At 43.3% G+C, this 20,410-nt stretch overlaps 1 protein-coding gene across 3 annotated transcripts in view; it reads left to right on the top strand.

The window, feature by feature from the left end:
* Positions 1 to 220: 220 nt before the first annotated feature.
* CHST15 (carbohydrate sulfotransferase 15) overlaps positions 221 to 20,410 on the top strand; it is a 44,290-nt gene continuing 24,100 nt past the window's right edge. Inside the window, exon 1 of one of the 3 annotated variants that reach the window (XM_058841885.1) lies at positions 221 to 294. The gene's annotated coding sequence lies outside the window, so the exon portion shown is untranslated. Of the gene's footprint in view, positions 295 to 13,925; positions 14,028 to 17,137; positions 17,289 to 20,410 lie in introns of those variants that run through there. The other 2 variants (XM_058841888.1, XM_058841886.1) reach the window with 2 other exon arrangements.

Raw genomic sequence — 20,410 nt, 5'->3', positions numbered from 1 at the left:
CGCACCCCATCCCGCACCCCATCCCATACCCCATCCCACGCCCCATCCTCCCCGCAGCCCATCCCGGGGGTCCCCCGCTCCCCGGGGCGCTGCGGGGCAGAGCCGAGCGGCAGCACTCCGCCTCCCGGGCTGCGCAGCGCGGCCGGGGAGCGGCGGGGCTGCTCCCTCCCCCTTCCTCCTCCTCCTCCTCCTCCTCCTCCTCCTCCTCCTCCTTCTGGTCCTCCGCCCCCCTCCCCCAGGGCAGAGCCGGCGGAGGCGGCGGGCGCGGGGCAGAGCGGAGCCGAGGCGGCGGAGGTAGGAGCGCGGGGATGGGATGGAATGGGATGGGATGGGAGGGGATGGAATGGGATGGAATGGGATGGGAGGGGATGGAATGGGATGGAATGGGATGGGATAGGATGGGATGAGCACTGCGGGAAGGCGGGGGGTCCCCAGGCCGCGGCTCCCCAAGTTTGGAGGCGGCGGGACTTTGCGGGAAGTTGGGCAGCAGCAGCAGCCGCGGGGGCACCGGCGGGCACGGCCGGGCTCGGGGGACACTCGGGGCTCCAGGCGGGGCACACGGCACCGTCCCCGCTCCCCGGCATCCAGGGCATCCCCGGAGCCGCGGCAGGAGCGGGGAGCGCGGCCCGGAGCGGCTCCCCGGGATGCTCGCACTGCCCTGGGCAGGTCCCGCACCGCGGCTGTGTGCTCGGCAGAGAAAGAACACACTCGGAAAAGCGGCTTTCCTGAGCGAGCCATTCAATCCCCGCAGCGCATCCCACCCAGGATGGAGCCGGGCGCTGCCATTCCTGGGAATGTTTTCGGGTGCAGAGGGGTATTTCTTAAACGCGAGCTGTTAAAAATAGCTTCATAGCTGCTGAGAATGCAGGCAAGGTTCAGTGAAGGGTTATTATGGTCAGAGTCTGTTAAGCAACAATTCACCAGCTGAACTTTGGCGGTCTCCTATATGGGCTTCTCTTCTTCTTCTTCTTCTTCTTCTTCTTCTTCTTCTTCTTCTTCTTCTTCTTCTTCTTTTTTTAATTTTCCTCTGCTGCCTCATTGTAATACTACAGCCGTACTCTGCAGTGATCTGACTGTCTCAGGCACAGACAGATTTGTAGGTTAATAGGATATGTGAGAGTATTGCTTGGATGGTGCATCCAAACACCTACCAAGCTCTAAGATTTGGATTCTTTTTTAAATTTAATTTTAATTATTATAGCATTCTATGTCCTGAAGTCCCCTTCACACTGATTTCCTCACGTATGACATCAGAATGGTTTCACATCTTGAATTATTAGCCAGACCAAAAACCCATCATCATCATTATCTCCTGTAGAACAAACACGTTCTTTTGTGTTTTGAGTCTTAAAAAATAGAGCAGAGTGGCCAGCTGGGCACATCACAGATTAAATCTCAAAGTTTGCTGGAACTGCTCATGAAAAGTAAATATTTTTAAGGTTTAACTGAAAATCATATGTGCTGGTTTGGATAAACAAACACCTGATTGAACAGCACTGCACTTGATACTAACTGGGGACTGCTTGATCTTTGGCAGAGGGGGAAATTTCCACCAATAAAACATCCCCAAATGTATGTGAACCATACACATATATTTATATCTGTGCTGCTGTTTATAGACATAGATATGCTTTTTATATACAGTCCCTCATAAACAATAAATCTCACTTAAAACCAGCAAACACTAACAGAGTAGCTGCCTTGAAGCCTCTTTTAGTCAGTGATTAAAATGTTGTCACACGTCTCATGCCCTGAGAGCTTCTCTGCTGCTGCTGGTGCCATTTCACTCTTGGGCATTGAGTCAAAGGATTCATCTGGCTCTTCACGTGCCAAAAGAAAAAAATCAACTTGAATGCAGAAAGGAGGAAACTACTTGTACGAAGATTTAGTTGTGAAACTACCTTCTTTTTTTCCTTTTTGTCTTTTTTTTTTTGTTTTTTTTTTTTTTAATAGCACTTAGATCGTGTGTCTGTGAGCTGCAGCCACCGTGCAGTTCTGAAATCAATAGCAAAATAGTTTTATGGTTCAGATTTTGTCATGGGAGGGCTAATCTCAAATTCAGAGTGTTTTACTTGGTGGTTTGTAACAGGAACTTGATCAAACAGTGGAGATTTACATTGCAAGACAATTCCACTAATGCAATGGGAGGCAGTAATGGATTTTTATCTTCATTGCTAAACTAAAAGTAGGTATCTGGAAATCATATTAATGAGAAGGGTGAAGCAGACTCATATCTGAATTGTTTCATGGTGAAGGGGAAGGATGAAGGTGTATAATCCACCAGCAGCATGAACGAGGGTAGGATTATGTAGGCATAATCACAGAGATGCAAATAAGCTACTGCTTACGTTGTATTTTAACATTATTTTAAGCAACCTGTGGCAGGAGCTCTGTGAGAATGGGGAGTTTCAGTGGTCAGAGCTTTTGTTGGCAGGTGATTTCAGTGTTACTGAAGGTGTTTTCAAGGATGGGTGAAGCACCCCTCAAAGCACTGCTTTATATTGAAGATCAAGGGGTTTGAGGGATGGCAGCAAACTCTGCCAAAGCTGATGAGTTATTGCTGGCCAAAAGGGGTTTCTTATGGAATTCCTCTGCTGACCAGGAAGGGAATCCTTCCCATTATAAACTACTTTTCCTACACTGAGTGCTTCCTTGTATGTCCAGGGAGCTGTGACTCAGGGCTGTGTCACCATCAGGTGCTGATCCAATTTCTCCAGAGGTGAGCTGGCTGCAGAGGGCTGGTCTCACCAAAGTGACACGTGGATTTAGGGACTTGGAACACCCAACTGTGCTTCTCTTCCAGAGCAGAGGCATCACTTGGGTGAAGAAAAGTCAAAGACACAGATACTGATATCCCTCTCTCCCTCCTAATTACTCCTACAGTTAATGTATATCCCACAGTCATGAATTCCAAGGAAATGTGCTCTTAAATCACTCAGTGGGCACTTGCCTGATGTGGATCTCTGTTTCAGACCTCTCAGAGGGTTTGGAGATGTACCCTGATTTGAACTGGGCTCGTTAATTGCTGTCTTTAGACTCCCATTTTCCCCTTTAACCCAACTGTTTTCCTCCACACCTCGCACAGGGAGGGGTAATTCTAAATTCCCACCATATTCCTTGGCTGGAGTTGTGTTGCTCAGCTGGAAGAATCCAAAGTGCTGTGGAAAAACATGGTAGATTTCCAATAAGAGAGCATTTTCTTCACCGCTTTCCCCCACAAATTAGTATTTCTTATTTATTTATGTTTTTTACTGAAGTGCCCTGTTTTTCTTGCTGGCCAAGTGTGGTGTCAGATCTGGAGTCTAAATACAGCCATTCAGGGGAAGGGATCTGTAACCTCCTGCAAGTTCTTATTTCGAAGCAGCCTGAATTGCACCCATCTCTCCACTTACACTGCAATTTCACTAAAACGAGCTAATGATCTATAGCTCTGCTGACCTGTTCTCTTAAAAATCTGTGTGTCTGACAGAAAACGTGTTGTGTTGTCCCCACGGCCTGCTGGGTTGTGTTTCCCAGGCTCAAAGACATGATTACAATTCTGTCCTGGTGCCTGGCTTGGGTTTTTACAGGCGAGGGAAGCTCCCGAGGAGCTGGAGAGCCTTGCAATGGGAGCACTGTAATCCTTTGATTACACAGCTGTGCCTGACATGCCACTAAACAGCACTTTAGGGGCAAGCAGTTAATGTAGCTTTTCCATGGAATATTTATTAATTTATGTTACACCTGGTTTCCAGCAGCTGTTGGACGTGGCTTGTAAGCTTTAGCTGTGAGGAGCGTCCTCCGAGGGGAGATAGGCACAGGTGATGCCTTGCAAGAGGAAACAGAAGGGAAATGTTGTCCTGCTGGGTGCTGGTGGCAGTGACAAGGCAGCTGTGGTGAGGATGAGAGCCCTGTGAGGTGGTGGATGTGGCACTCTCTGTCCCACTGCCTCTGTCCCCTCTGCTGGCACCAGAGGTCACAAGACACAATCTCAGAGTGGTTTGTGTGGGAAGGGAACCTGGAGCTCATGCAGTTCCAATCCTGACACCTTCCACTGCCCCAGGTTGCCCCAAACCCATCCAGCCTGGCCTTGGACACTTCCAGGGATCCAGGGACAGCCACAGCTTCTCTGGGCACCCTGTGTCACCCCCTCCCGGGGAACATTTTTTCCCAATATCCCATCTGTCCCTGCTCTCTGGCAGTTTGAAGCCATTCCTCTTGTCCTGTCACTCCATCCCTTGCCCAAAGTCTCTCTCCAGCTCTCTCAGGCACTGGAAGGGGCTCTAAGATCTCCCTGGAACCTTTTCTTTGCCAGGCTGAGCACCCTCACTCCCAGCCTTTCCTCACAGGATTGATGCTCCAGCCCTCTGGTGGCTCTGGCCTGGAGCAGCTCTCCTGCCCAACCCTCCCACCCCAACTATTGCCCCTTCTCATCCCAGATCCATCTTCCTCCAGCTGCCACAACAGCCTGAGCTGCCTGGAGCATCTTATTTCCCAATCCCCAGCACCTGGCTGCTGATTTCCTTCTGGCCTTGCCAGGAATGGGGTGCTCCACCTCAACCCCAGGGACATTTTTGGAGCTCCTGGTGGTGTGAACCTTCCCCTGTTCTGCTGAAAGCAGCCACAGCTCCTGGGGATGTGGGGGACACGTGGCTGCCTCCTGTGCCACGAGTTTCCTTGGAAATCAACCCAATCCTGTGGAGAATGGTGGGATGGAGCAGCAAGGAGCCACCCCAGGCTTTTATTTGTTTATATACCAAGCAGCTCCAAATGCACACTTAATATTCTAAAACTTACTATGCCATCATTTAGTCACCAAATAAACACAGCATTTTATAAATAAATGGGGCTTTAGGCCAAATCTGTATCTAAGGTGGGTTGTTCCTCACTCTAAAAGGTGCAGATCTGTACCTAAATAGCAAAATATTCAAACTGACATTTTTCTTTTGCTTCACGCCTTCCAGTAGGAAAAAATAAGTTTCACGAGGAGATATTTTCTTCCTGTAGAAAAACCTTGATTTTCAGTGTGGGTGAATGTACCCTGCTATCTAACCATAAAATTAGAAAAACTGATGAGAGTGAAAAAGGCTTTTGTATTTATTATATTTTACTTTGGTTTTGCATTTATTGGTGTTTGGCTTAAATAAGCCAAGTTTAAGTTAGACTTGTAACTTCTCAGGGTTGCATGGAATGGAGGGAAGGTCATTTCTTTCAAACAAGTCATTGAGTTACAGGTGGGTTTGAGCTGGGAAGAACTCTGAGGTCAGACAAGAGCGAAGATAAAATGTAAAGTTCAAAGTCATACAGAGGAAACAAGATAAGACTGCTTTGAAAAATGAAAAGCTCTGCAAGATACAAAGGCAAGAAGAAATATAAAGATTTATGTGCAGCATGTGTACTTAGGAATTGGAAGAAGCCTTGTAGTGTTGAAAGAGTGCTCTGAGGATGGAAAGCACATGGATGTGAGCTTGTAATGTTGGATGGTTTGCCCAGTTTCAGCTCTTGGAACAGTGTGGTGAAAAAGCACTTAATTAAAAGTGCTTTAGAACTGGCACCAAATGAGTGGTGAGATACCAACAAATAGGAGAGATCTCAGGGGAAAAAGAAAACCAACAAAAAACCAACCAGAAATCAGGATTCTGAAGGGTTTCTCCCATAATTTGGAGGAAATGTAAGAGCCCAGTGTCAACCTTGTTGTGCCTAAATTGGGATATAATGGTCTGAGTGCCAGAATTTATTAATCCAAAGAAAAAGGACTCTTTGACTGGTGCAGCCAGGAGGTTTGTCTGTGTAAAGCCAGAAATAGGAGGAAGTGGAGAAGGATGGTTTAATAGTTTATTAGGAGAATATATCACATAATGAGATGGGTTTGCCTGCAGGCCCAGCTCCTCACAGGGGAGCTTCATCTCCTGAAAATTCTTTAGCAGCTCTTAAAACCAACACTTCCTTGCAAGCCCATCAAATACCTTATCTAATATTCCTTCCCAGCCTCTTTGATTTTGGCTACTTCTTAGTTGTAATTTGTCTTTTTTGCTTAGCTCTGTAGATATTAGATAATGTTAAACAGATATTGGTAATGTTAAGTAAATTAAATGGATAATGAATCTCAAATTTTTAAGCTCATCATTTTGTAGATGTATTTTGCTGTGTTAGGCTGGTGGTTGGGCTCCTGCTCTTCTCTTCCACCCTTTCCTAGTGCATTTTTGGGGCTGCTGCTGTACAGCTCATCCTTGGGATTGCTGAAACCTGAGGACATTTCCTGGGGCCACTTCTGGAAAGGATTTTGGGTGCTGCTGTTGCAGTGGAAGAGGAGCAGGTTTTGAACGTGTCCATCATGTTTTGAGCCCAGGTGATCCCAGGGAAGGAATTCTGGTTCACACTGGAAGATTCACACCTTCCGGATCAGGGATTCTCTCTCTGCCTGCTTCGTGTCTCCGTGGAGCTCCGGGCTGGGATAACTCTGAGACATCTGGGTTATAACTGCAGCTATAGCAAGCGATAAAAATTCAGATAAAAACCCTGCTGTGCATTAAAGACTGCCAGTAGAAACTGCAGCACGAGATGTTGTGATGGGCTCTTAATTTAAGGAGACAAAAACATGTTCTCGAGCACTCCAGCATTGAGTAGTACAGCTTTATGCCCTGAGCGACTCATCGGAGCCGTTGGTAAAGTAAATAATTTAGATGAAAAGTTTCATCAATTATGAAGCTCTGAAAACAGTTTCTCAGGTTGAGGATTAACTTGCCTGAGGATCAGATAAGGATAAATCAGAATGAAACCACTATTGCGCTTGACATTTAGTATTAGAATTACTTTGCAAAGCTATTTATACCATCTTTAAAACAAGAAATGAGATGTGAGAGGTGAGCAGAAGGGAAGAGTGGAATCTGAGCTGATCCTCTCTCTCACTGAGGGAAAAGGAAATAAAAATTCATCTGACATCAGGTGATTTTAAATAGGGAAAAATTAACCCTTCAGAGTAGATTTCTGAGCATTGCTGGGGAGATCAGCAAAATGAAGAACACGCAGCAGAGTCAATGAAATTTAGATTGGTATCCGTGGAAATCCCACCTGGATTTATCTGGCATTAGGCTGGATCAGGAGTAATTCACCTTTTGGGGTTCATTGGTGTGTGGGGGATCAGAATCTTGTGGGAGTGGGAAGAGTTCTCCAGTCTGGGAGGAATTCAGAGCCCTGTGCTCAGCAAGGAATGAGGCAAGGCAGGAAAATCTGTGTAACCCTCCAGAGCTTGGCAGGGAGCAGCTTTTACCTGGAGTCAATAACTCTCTCAGATGGGTTCCACTCACCTGCTGCTCCTTGCTGCTGCAGCTGGAAAAATTGAGCATTCTCCTGGTTTAGCATCAGAGTTAGAATGTTGCAATAACTCATTTCGGTGTAATATAGAGGAATGCATAAAAAGCCTCTGCTGAGTTTTGATAGTGTTTCCCTGTAATGATACCCATTAAGTGGGTGTAGTCATATCTCCAGTTTTCCAATTCTTTTTTGTCATGCTGTGCTGGTACATTGGGTAATAAATGGAAAAAAAAAAAAACCATAAAAAAAGGCCCTAAAAATGTGCTGTGAAAATGCTGATAAATATGTAAATACCAACAGTATCTTTTTTGGACTATTACAATTCCTACAATCTAAAGCTTTCCAAAACTGCAAAATATACAGGCACCTTATGACAATTAATATTAATGCATTAAAAATATGCTTGTTGCTGAAGCAATAGTATCCCATCATCACTAAACATTTTACAGTGCAGAACTTTAATCCCCTCCTTGCTGTATTTTAAAAGATAGCAGATAATTCTGAAATAGCAAATATCATTAAGTTGAATTTAACAGAAAACTTGGAAGGTTTCAAACGAGATAACATAAAAGCTGTGTTCATTCCAAACAGCAATTCTCTGGATGAACCTCTAGCTTCATTAAAGTCACTGAAATGTCTTCCTGCTGACTTCAGCATGCCAGCATTTCAAAAAATAAATTGAAATGGGATCTTTAAAAGTTTTCTTCCTGATGAGTGGCTGGAGCTAAAGCCATTCAGCTGTGCTTTTCTGTGCATATGTTATTTAGCTCAGCCAGGAGGTCCTGAGGTGAAGATAATGTCTGGTGGGGATGAGGGAATGTGAGCAGGAAACAATATTTCTCTTTGAAATAATCCATCAGTAGCTGTGCTGTCCCAGAGGCCCCTTTTTTCTGGAGATCCTGCAGATGTGGAGCCCCCTTTCAGCGCTGAGGGGAGCCAACCATGCAGGTGGACATTCCTCTGAAGGATATTTAGGCCTTAAAAGTGATGGAAAAGCCCCAAAGTCCAACTCTTTTATTTATTGCAGTGCTGCAGGGCGCAAGTGCAGCGTTCAGACATGGCTTTGGGGACATTTTTAGCTTTGTCCTTTTGGCATCAGGGGTTTCTATGCAGCAATTGAATAGGAGGAAGGAATTAATTTGATTTAGCCATGTCAAGCTGAAAATGAAGTTCCTCCTTGCACATCCTTCGAGGAACCCTCAATGGTCTGGATTTAGCTGCCATCCGCTCCATTTTTGCTGGTATATTTTTGGACTTCCTCTGCTGATAAATATTTAGAGTCTGTTTATCTTTCATCTCATTTCTGTTACATAGTGCTTACAGATATTTTTTTTTCCCCCCATAAATACTTATTACTGCAGAAAATTGGTGCTGCAAGCCTTGATATTGCAGTGCCAGCAATTTTGTAATTTTAATTGAGGCTGGCTGACAGTACTTCTATTAATTATCCAGGAGAGGCTTATGGCTTTCTGAAAGAGAAGTGTATTTCTGGCTGGAGGAGTTCGAAGGGGAGTTGTAATTGCTTTATGTCTGGAGTGCAGGTTTAGGTGCAGAAGGCTTGGCTGAATTAGATGTGGCCATTGCTGAGGATCAATAAAGCATGAAAAGGGGAAAAGCTGTTTCAAATTTGTAAAAGTTGTAGTCACCAGGATGCTGCTAAACTCAGAATGAAAAATGCAGCTGTTCCTTCTGGGTTTAATTAAAATCCAATGAAGGACAATTCAGAGAGACCTGAGTTGATATTAATTACTTTGAGCATGGGAATTATCGGAGCAGGTGAAGGATTTCCTTCACAAAATTCTGCAGAGTTGTTTCTTACAGCCTGGCTCTGTGTGATTCTCACTGGTGCTGCCCAGATAAATCTTAGCACTCTTTTCCTGTGCCTTCCAAATTCCTTTGTGGAGTTGTGTTTTCCCTGATGTGAATATGACAGTCCCACTTTAATTGGATAACAGCAGTTGTCACCCTGCAAGAGGGACTGTGATGCCCAGGGGCCTCAGAAGTATCTGCATGAAAAGAAATAAATAAAACATTTAAAAAAGCTTTGCTAAGAAGCAGTAAATTTAAAAATTGATTTGGTTAACAGCATTGAAATGAGGTGCCTTATTCTATTACAGCATAAAGCCACCAGATGTCACTTATTTTGTGCACCACTGTTCTGGGGAGAAGCATGCCCTTGGCATGGAAAAGATTTTAAAAATAAAGGGCAACTTACTCTAAGTGGCTTTGTTTCTGTTTGTATTCCTAATTAGCAACCCTTGATAAATATTTTCATCTTAAAATAGATCATATAAACTCATTTCTCACAGATCAGACAGACTTGCATTTTTTATGAGCCTTAAATGTCAGCAGTGCCATTTTGAGATTCAGTCTTTAAGAAAATAATTAATAGGCTTACTCCATTTTTGGAAGGGGGAATGTACATTTTATGGCTAGGATGGTTTTATTGTTCTGGACTGTTCTGTCATTAAAGGCACTTCAGCCAATGGCTCACACAGATATCCATCTCCAGCCAAGTTAGAAGCAGTGAGAGGAGTTTTTAAAGTCATACAGGAGGTGGAAGAGGGAAAGGAATACTTCTGAAATCAGAGGCTGATATCTTCTGGATGTTGGTGCTGTTTCTGGAGTGGTGCAGTTCATCCTCAGGGTTTAAAGGCTTCAAGGAGAAGTGGAGCAAAGGTAGATGGGGATGTGTCTCTGAAGGGGAAAAACAACACTTGGTACCCACTGCAAAGCTGAATTTCCTGCCGTGGGTGGGCATGGCCAGTGCCAGGGAGCTGGAGAAGGTGACAATTCCTCACCAGTGAGAGCCAGCAAAGGGTTAGGTGGACATTCCTCTGAAGGATATTTAGGCCTTAAAAGTGATGGAGAAGCTCCAAACTCCTTGTCCTGGCTGTGCCCTGTTCCACTGTGGGTTTCCCCTCCCATTACCAGAGATGCCAAATTGAGAGGTGCAGGCCCTCTTTCTGCTCCCTGGAAACACAACCCTCATGCTCTTTCATTTTTTGGCCTGTACTCAAAGGCAGCACCATTAAAAAGAGGAAATTTAATTTTCTGGACTTGAAGCAGAAAGGCTGAAAATTGAGTGCTTTCCTGAAGGATAAGTGATTTTTTTTTTTTTTTATTTTCACCCCCCAGTGGTGGTAGTACCATAGTTTGTTTTTACATTTTAAATATGTCTTCTCCCTCAAATTTCAGCTTGGGATGGAGTCCTACTCACCCTGTGGATCTCATGTAGGTTGGAGGATGTAAATCTACAGCTCTGAGTGAATGATGTGAGAGCTGCTCTCCAAATAATTTTCCATTTCAGTCCTCAGGAGCAGCTGTGCTGAAAGGCTACCTGCCTTCATTTTTCATCTGAGGTGAAAACTGCACTCCAGCATGGCATTCTCTAGCTGGAGGCAGAGTACATGACACATTTTCCCCTCCCTTTTTCTTCTGTGCTTGAGCAAAAATAGAGGTGAGCAAAACACTCCTTAACTAATAGAAACAGTGTTGGCTTCTAAACGCAGCAAATTTGTATTTTAGCACCTCGTATGAAGCCAATTATATTAATGAGGGTTCCAGTTCTTAAGCAGGAGTTGTTTATGACAGGGAGGGTTTCATTTCCTACTGCAGGTCTTGCACCATTGCTCCTGAAAGTGCCATCTGCCAGCTTTGGCCCCAAAAAGTGCTCCCTGCCACTTCTGTGCAGGGAAATTCTGGCACAGCTCTGGGATGGGGAGCATGACTGCAGCTTGGGAAGCTGGGAAAATTCACTTTCTCTGTCTGCTGAGCTTATGAAAGGCTGAAATTCATTCTGTTTAATATGGTTACCAGGGGAAAGTCAGAGTCGATGCTGTCTGCCTTAGATGGTTTATTTAGAAATTGGATTGCTGGTGGCTTTCTGTCTTGTGTAACACATATCTGAATTTCATTCAGAATCCCTCAATTCCCAGGTAATGGGATTCTGGGTGGTGAATTAGGAGATCTAGGTTTTTCTTGGACTTCTACCATTTTATTCCAAATGATATTACAGGTGACACATGTCAGAACTCTGTCCTTTTGTCACCCAGAAATGGAGCAGCACCTTTGAAAAGCACCCTGAGATCTGGTGTTGGGAGTTGCACACCCTTTCTGGACCATAACCAAATCCCAGGATATTTTTGAGTGGCTCCTGTGCACGGCATGAATGGCTACAACTACATTTCTCATTTCACCTGGGGCAGAAGCGTCTCTGTAAAAACACTGACAAAATAATACATGTTGTAGTTAAATGTCCATGTTTGGATAAAACATTTTGTCTGTTCCAGGTCAGTTTTGTTGCCCTATGTAAGTAACCTAAAGGAGGAATAGTAAGAATAACATCAAATGCGAGTTTTCATATGCAAAGAAAGAAACCCATATAATTGTAAGATTTCATTCTGATTTGCTATTCTTCTCAAAATGTAATTTAAACCACTGAGCCATGCAATAAAGAAACTGAGGTGTCTTATCAGCATATGATTTATTTTTTCACTTAATGAGAACTGTGAATTTTTTGAGTTTATAGATTATTCTGAACTTCTGCAGTCACTTACTTTGATTAGAAATGGTTTGGATGCTGAAGGCATTTCCCAGGATTTAAACATGCAGGAAAACTGCAAATTAAATCAAATGATCAGCAGTGAGACTTATTTCTCTCCTGCACTAGGATGGTGTTCTAGAATGCCTAATTTCCCCCACACTGGTGAAGTAACAGCTATGAAAGGAGCAGGACTTGGTTATTTACATGGAAAACCTGTGGAGTCAGAGTGGTTTGGGTTGCAAAGGACTTTAAAGCTCGGCTCATTCCAGCCCTTCCACTACCCCAGGCTGCTCCAAGCCTTGTCCAGCCTTTCATTTTTGTCCAGGAGGGCCAGAGAACCCATCCCTGGTGCCTTCCCCTGTGGGGTCTGCTCTGGGGCTCTCCTGAGGCACGGAGGAGATGCCCCAGGGGACACCACACTCGAGGTGCCACCTCCCCCTGGACAGCAGGAGCACAGGGATGAGCTCCTGGAACAATTCTTTGTCCAGAGGGTGGAGGTTTTCATGGCAGGAGCACCACAGCAGTTCATGAAGCAGAAACACAACCAAAACAACCTTCAGGCTCAGGAGGGCTCTCCCAGCTGGGTGACGGGGCTGGGGTGCTGCTCATGGTTTAGAGGTGAAGGCAGCAGCTTGAGGTTGATGGTTGGACTCAGTGGAGTATAGGACATAAAGCAGGAGGGGCTGCAGTGCCCAGAACTGCTCCAGCCCAGCTGCTGAGTCACATTCCCAAAGATTTGATGGAATAGGTGGCATTTCTTGGCATTTTGTTGCACGTTGCTGGGCGTGGAGTGATCTTTGCAGGAGACAATGATTGATGCAGCTTGTGGAGGCACCTGCTGTGCTTTTTAAACGCCCTTCTTGAGGGTGGAAAGTGCTAAGGAAGCTGAGCACAGGGCAGCTTCTACAATGCCTTATTCCCAAAACCATACAGCTCCTTTTGGTGCCCACTAAAAAGTAGCTCAGTAGTGTTAGTGATAGGACAGCTGAGGATAGAGGTGATTTTCACATTTCTCTGGATCTGAGCCTTCCTCTTGCAGCTTGAGGCATCAGCTGGGCTGGACTCCTCTGCTGAGCACTACAGCCTTTTTCTCTACAGCTATCTGCATATAATATGCATATATTCTTTATAATTGTTTCATTGTGGCCAGGTGTCATGAACATTGCATTTCTCAAAGCTTGAGTCCTCACTTACCTGACAAGGCTTTAGGGGTTTTCCTTAGTGTTATTATTTAGGTTATACAGCAGTGCTTAGGAGGAATAAATGGGCTTTGGAAGCCATCTCTTCCAGCCTAAGACACCCCAGGAAGATTTTATATCAGTGTAGTCCGTGCAGCAGAAATAGATTAAGGAATTTCTAATTTATTTCACATTAAAAGCATCCCCTCCAAATGTATCTGTATGCTCTTGATGCCATCTTAGTCTCCTGCGTGTTTGAGAGCTTTGAATGCATTAGCAGCCTAAACCAAGTTATTACATTAATCTCATGGAATCAAAGATTCATATCTTTGACTCTAGGTAAACACCATCAGCAACAGAGAAATTTAACAGATGGAAATGCATTTCAAAACTTGGGAGGCATTTTTGCTGGAGATTTTTTTTTTTTGTTAGATATGTTAATTTTGCTGGAGTTTGTAAGTTCCTGCAAAGTATTTTGTGGGATGTATTCTGGAGATGCTTCCAGTTCTTTGCAGTTTTATAATGTTAACACAGTTTCAATCTTTCTGCATTAGAAACTGAGCTTTTTGGGTTATCATTAACAGTCATGCATCTGTTCTTGAAAGTCTGGCTGCCAACTGCAGTTGATGGAATTTGTGTCACTTCATATTCCTTGTGTGATTTGCCTCAGTAAAAGGTTTATTTCTAGCAGTGGAACCCAGCTCAGAACTCGTGTTGGTGCCATTTCAGCTGCAATGTCCTGTAGCGACTCCGTGTCCTCCTCTATTTGTCTGGAACCAAATACATCAACAAGCACCGCTGTTTAAAAATAAAATCTCATTTTACCTCCCACTGTTCACTTTTGTGCTCTGCTGCCTCCAGGGACATGAGGATTTTTCATGGGAGCAAGAGTTTTCTGGCTGGAGCAGAGCTTTTCTCCCTTTCTCCTTAGAACTCTGGGCTGTCTCAGGAGATTCTGTCCCACTGAGCAGATCTTGGAGCATCCTGGTCCCAGGCATCCCTGTGTTCAGGTAGGGACCAGTAAGGGTCTGAATAAAGCACTTGTGCTATCTTGGAGCTCCATCAAAGGTGGGCTTTGTCTTTGCAATTTCTCACTTCAAAACCTAAAAAAAAGTGAATTTTGACCCCTCTGCAGCTGAAGCAGAGGGAGAGTGGTAGGTTAGTTTGGGACAGTTTCCTAATAACAGAAATGATGTAATAAACATATCCATTGGGGAAAAAGAAAAAAAAAAATCTCTTGGAGCATTTGCCTTGGGTTTCCTCTGCCCACAAATAAAAAACATCTAGTTTTCTAAGCTAAATGTTGTCTTTATATTGCAGAAAATGTTGCAGAAGAGGCAGGGTGTGAGGGACTGCATGCCAATTTCTCTTGGTACATTCATCATTATGCAGAGTTGGGGTTTTGGTTTGCTTTTCTAATTTCTTTTTCCCTTTGGTTTTTTATCTTGTTTGTTTACAATCTGGAGGCCAGCTAAGTGCAGTGTAAGGCATGAAAAGGTATTTGTGGTTGTTTCCTTTCCAAGTGGAAAACAAGCACACTGAAGCCAAACACGGGAGAAACCTGCAGGAATAGAGAGTCAAGTCAAGGAGTCAGTGGTTCTGTGGCTGAGGAACAGATTTTCTTATTATTGTCCTGGATATTATAATATTTACTGATGTAGCATGGAATTTTTTTCCTTTTGTTATGACTGTTGTAAAGTGGGGGCTTTGTGCAGTTACAAGATTCCTGGGCTGGGTTTTGCCCTGTTGTGAGGACAGCATCAAGAGCTGTGATATTTTTGAGAGGCTGGTGACATCCTCTCCCCTCCACTTGTGGAAACCAGTAAGTTAAGATGTTTTAATTCCTTTGAAGCTTGTGATAGAAGTGTTGTTCTTTAGATGTGATGACGTGAAGATAGGAGAGGACACGAGAGTTTAACCCATTATCAAACGGCTTTGGGTTCCACATCAGGTGTGTGCCCTGCCAACCACACGTGCCTCAATACAAAAATACCTACAAAGCCTGTGCTGCAGAGCTGCAGAAATGTCTTCAGAATGATGGGATCTTAGAAACTGTTTAATAAAAATTTATTGCACTTCTGTGTAGTTACAAAGCACAGGCTACAGAGGAGTGAGTGATGGAGCCCAAGCATTTGATGAAACACTTAAAGAATAGTGGTAGGAGACTTTGGGAGTAAATGTTGCTTGACTTCTGCAGAATAAACACTTTTCTAGGAAGCTGGAAGCAGTATGATGATATTATATCAAAAAGGTTTTGTTTAATTAGGTGTAGCCAGCAGTCACCTGCAAGAATTGTATCTGGTGATATTTTAGAGGTAACTAATTAAAAATTTCTCGAGAATGCTTAGAGCTTTCTTGGGTTTTCCACTTTGGGCTCTGAGTCTGCTTCACTTTGTAATAAACAAAATAGTTTCTTGGTTAATGGGCTGAGGTTTATCTGATGTGTCACTGCTTAAAGAATTAAAGTTGTTGAACATTTAGAAAAGTTACTACTAAGCTTGGAGCAGAGTTGGTTGTTTTTTTTAAGTACTGAAACAAAGCCCCAGTTGTGATTTGGCATCAATGAATAGTTTGAGTTGAGTAATTTTTGTTTGAATTTACAAGAAACTTTAATGACAGACTCTAATGCTGAGTTTGTCTTTTCAGGATGCAGCTGTGTATGTTTCCTTTCACCCACTCAGCACTAGATGAAAGATGAAATGCCCTATTCATGAAAAAGCACTTACATGGTACTTATGTACAGATGAGATACGTTTTTCCATCCATTTCAATGCATGTCTCACAGAGAAGGTACCATATATGAGTCACAACCAAAAGAATTCAGATGACTCTGTTAAGATAGTAAAGTTTATGGAGAAAATTCAGCTTGGGGGTGGAGGAAAATCCCTTCTCAGCCACTAAAAATCGAGCGAGCAGCTGCGAGCAGTTACGTTGCTCTAGAATCACCATAACTGTATTGTGTTTAAAGCTAAGTTAAACCTCACATAGAATGGATCCCCTTTCAGGAAAACTGCTTAGATATTAAATGTGAAGGTGTATCAGATGAATTCTAGTAGATGCTATTTGGCTGCATTACTGCATGCAAAACCCTTTTACCACAGCTTGAGATAAACAGGCACCAAAGGCATTACGTGATGCAAATTCTATTTATTCCATACAATGTTATTCATCCCTCAAAAGCAGCCTTAAATTAGCAGCTGATCTCTCACAACCCACAAGATTTAGCAATTTGTGCTGCATACCCCTTGCAAAGTGGCAGAAAGTATTAGAGATAACGTGGTGGATGGAATATGTTCCTCACTTTAAATCAACCTGAGGTAGCAGCTGCTAAAGTCGAGGAAAATCAAATGTGTAAAAGGAGCAAGATGGTAATCAGAGTAACTCATAACTGTGAGTTATGCCCACTATTTTGCAGCATGTCAAGGCTGAAAACGCTTGGCAGGACGTTGGAAATTCTCTCAGAACATTTTTCCCCCCACGTGCTGGTTCTGGACCAGTAATCAATGCAAGAGACAAAGAGCTGGGCTTAAAATAACCCTTCAGCACTGGCAGATCCCTTCCTGCAAACCCAACTGTGCCACAGCAGCTCTCCACCTCTCCCTTGGGTGAGAGTCAGCTGGCACACTGACTGTGAGGTTTATTTTCTTGTGAAGTGATTCCACTATCCCAGGTTGCTCCAAGCCCTGTCCAAGCTGGCCCCAAACACCTCCAGGGATGGGGAATTCACAAGTTTTTCTCGTGTTCAGGTAGAGCCATGGGATCACGGTGCTGTCCTCACCTAACTGAGCTCTGCATGGGGGGAAAACCTTGTCTCTCTATCGAGTAAGCTGCTCCAGAAGAGCTGTGTGAGTAAATTGCAGCAGTCTATCCAGAGAGTCAATGAAGCAGCCCTGGGAGCCTGAAATTAAACAGGATTCACAGTGGATGGGAAGAAACAGGTAACTACAAAACAGCTGGGTTTGAGACGTGAGCTCTGTCAATACCAGACCAATTCTTTGCCTTGGGCGTTTTCTGAAGATAAACACTCACTTATTTCTGATTACAGCCTGACTGCAGGGCTTATGAGAGCTGTATTTAGAGATGATATTTTTTTCCCTCTTGCCAACCCCCAAACCTCTTCAGTTTGTTCGATAAAAATAACTGCAGTGAAAGAGCTTCATAACAGATTCAGCCTTCGTGCTCTGTGGTTCCCTGTTGCACTCGCACACAGAACAGGAATTTGGCTGATTTGTGGGATGAGAGTGGGATGTATTCCTTGAAAGAGCAGGCAGGTAAGAATTTCTATTATTGTAAATTATCGTGATGTCCTGTGTTGGAAATGAAATTTCAGCGGCTGTTTGATCTTGTTAAAAATGCAATCCAAACATTTAATCCAGCCTTATCACATTCACTTTCTGCACCTGAAGTTGTATTTCAGGTGATCCCTGTGCCTTCCCAGGGAGCTCTTGGCTTATTTTTTATTTTTTTTTCCCATATACTAAAAGAAAGTACATAGGACAAATTTAGACTGAACAATTGTCACAGATATTAAATCATTGCATGAATTGTTTGACTTTCTACATCTTTCTTTATCTTATTTTGGCATTGGTGTCTCTCTGAACATTTAAGTAGATGCACTTTTTCTTAGGAAGTGGTAAAAATTTAACTCCCAATGGCATCAGAATTTTATTCTGTTTCTTGGTGAATCGATCATTTTAATGAGAGACTGGCTGTTTTTTGTTAAATAGATGCAATTTCTGGTTGTGCTCTGAATGTCAGAACTTTCTAATCCTGCTCCAGATTTTTGGGAAAGGATTCTGTGAGCCCCAGAGGACGGGAGCATTGGTTTATCCCTGTTTCCATGGAAGGACCCCCAGGACCATGTGGGGTCTATTGGGAGGCTGCTCACAGTTACTGTGAGGATTAAAAATAAAGACACTAAACTTCGACCATGCAGAATGATTTCTGAAAGTGGATTAAAGTGGCTTTTTGTGAGCAGAAATGCACTGGAGTAATTTATGTAAAGACACAGTTTTTTTTCTTACAGTGTGCGACTCTTTCATATTCAATATAAACCTGTCAGTGATTCTGTAGCAAGGCACTATGTGAGATGAATAGGAACTAAGGGAAGGGAAAAGATGAATTGCTGGAGCTGTTGCACATCGTAGGCAGCAAGTTTTGATCAGGAGTTGAGAAGCCAGTGTGTACTGCAGGCAAAATTCTGCTCCAAACATCCTCAGAAATGTATGAGAGCAGCGCTCTGCTCCGTGTTTGTACAAGAGGGAGGATTAAAACACATTGATGGGAGCTCTGCCCTGACACAGGAGCTCCAGGCGTGTGCTGCCACAGGTGGGGTGGCTGCTGGTGGTGCTTTTTATCTGCCAGGGTTTTTGCACTTGTATTTCTGAAGAAATTGCTGATTTTTGGTTCTCTTTTCTTTTGCTGCCTGCCATTTTTATTCTGCAAGTAGCCCAAAAAAAAAAAAAAAAAAAAAGTGATGAATCTGATTTACACTGATGTAAATGAGATAGAATAGAAAGAAGGAGCACTGAAGTCATTAAATAGAATTAGTGGAATTTTTTCCCACTGAAAAATGCTTTAATTTAAAAATGGTTAATACTGAGTTCTGTAATTTTCACATTCTCGAGGCAGACCAAACAACAACACATCAGAGCACGTGGCTGTGGCATGTTAGGAGTGCAGGGAACTGGACCTTGGTAATTTCCAGGAACTTGCACAAGCCTTCCTGTGCAATAACAGGTTTCTGGGGGAGGGCATGACCCTGCTGTCACTGATCCAGGTCAGCGAGCTCCCCTTCCCAATCCCCACTCTTTTTTCCTTGCTTCCAAGCATCTGTTTATTCAGACAGTGTTTATGCCCTAACTGAGTGGTGATTCAAGCTCAGTAATCTTTCCTGAGCACTGCAGCCCAAATAATAGGAGTCATCCTTATGTGATTGAAATGACTACTGTGATGCTGATTTTAGGGGAGTTTGCTGATTTATTTTTTTGCTAGGAATTTGTTCCTTTCTCACATTTTATTTGGAAGTGTATGGATGAGCAAGGAGCAGATTGTGTTTGGATTAGATTCTGAGAAAGAAACCAGCTGGGTTATGGAAGAAACCACTGTTGTTTTTTAGGTGAGATTGCTGATTCAGTGGTGATTCAGGAGGTTTTCTTTGGCTTTAAAAGGCCATGAAATGGATTCTTTAAAGAAAATTTTAGACCTGAACATGTGTTCAGCCATTGTTCAACAGGCTGAGTGTGTAACCATGGGCTGTGGCCACCTATTCTTGCTTTTAGGGTGTACCTGATTTACAACTGATTGCCTTGAAAATGGTTCTATGGGTTTATGCAGCATCTTGGGAGCTGCATTTATTGATGATTCTTTAAAAATTAGGGAGTTTAAGTAAATAAAGGAGCTTTACATAACTTCAGTCTGCAGGAGGTTGCTGAGCTTTGTAATGAGTCCTGTGGCTTTTCTAAATCACTGCAATTGCTTTTTTGCTTGTTTTTATTGTTTTGTTTTAGTTTTTTTCCCCTTTTTTTCCTGCCAAGAGTTTTCAGAGGTCAGTGATTCATGATCCTCTTTTTATTGACATATCATCTTTCTGGCATCTTCTGATTTCTCTGAGGTAAAGAGATGTGAGTTCAGGCAAAGTTTATTTCCAAAAATGTTAACTTGAGGAGCCAAATGTGTCCAATAAGCAGGAGAGAGAATATCTACGATTATTTTTCCCTTTTCCTTACATAATGTTCTTTCTTTTTTAATTTAGTTTAGATTTTTATTGCTTCTACTGGGGTATTTTTTATTGAAATGGTACAACCTGCCCACTCACAGGATGAACTTCCTCCTGCTGTACAAATACTTCACTACCCCTGTACAAATACTTTAGGTTGTTTGTGTGCTGCCTGTAGTCTGCTCTCAATTCTGACCATTTCCAGTAAGCTTGGTAGCTAAAAAATACCTGTAATTGTAAGGTTTTGCAGGTTTTTTTTTGTGTCCAGAGGTCATAAATTCATCCTGCATGGGCTGAGGAATTGCTGTTCTACAGGGGCAGTGTTGCACCGGGTGACGGAGGAATGGAAAAGGAATTACTCGGTTGTGCTGCGTTGCTACTAAATATTGTTGGGCTTTTTCTTTCCATATGAAAATGTCAGGAGGATTTCACTCCACCAGCCTCACTTTGCCCTTTCATGTTTCCATTCCTCTTGATGTGAGTCATGGAAAGTTTATCATGGTACGGCTGTGGGCAGCCTTTCACTTCCAGCCCTTCATCTCTCTGTGACTCACGACAGCCTCGTCTTCACAGGAGCCTTCCAGAGGGAAACCTTTCCACAGGGAAGTTCATTTCTGGAGTCTTCATGGAGTTTAATTGATCTGAGCAAGATCATTGCAAAGACAAGCTCAAGTT

The sequence above is a fragment of the Poecile atricapillus genome, chromosome 6 (assembly GCF_030490865.1).
Source record: "Poecile atricapillus isolate bPoeAtr1 chromosome 6, bPoeAtr1.hap1, whole genome shotgun sequence".
Taxonomy (NCBI): domain Eukaryota; kingdom Metazoa; phylum Chordata; class Aves; order Passeriformes; family Paridae; genus Poecile; species Poecile atricapillus.
Note: the sequence above shows the minus strand (reverse complement) of the source record. Positions and strands in the feature narration are given on the sequence as shown.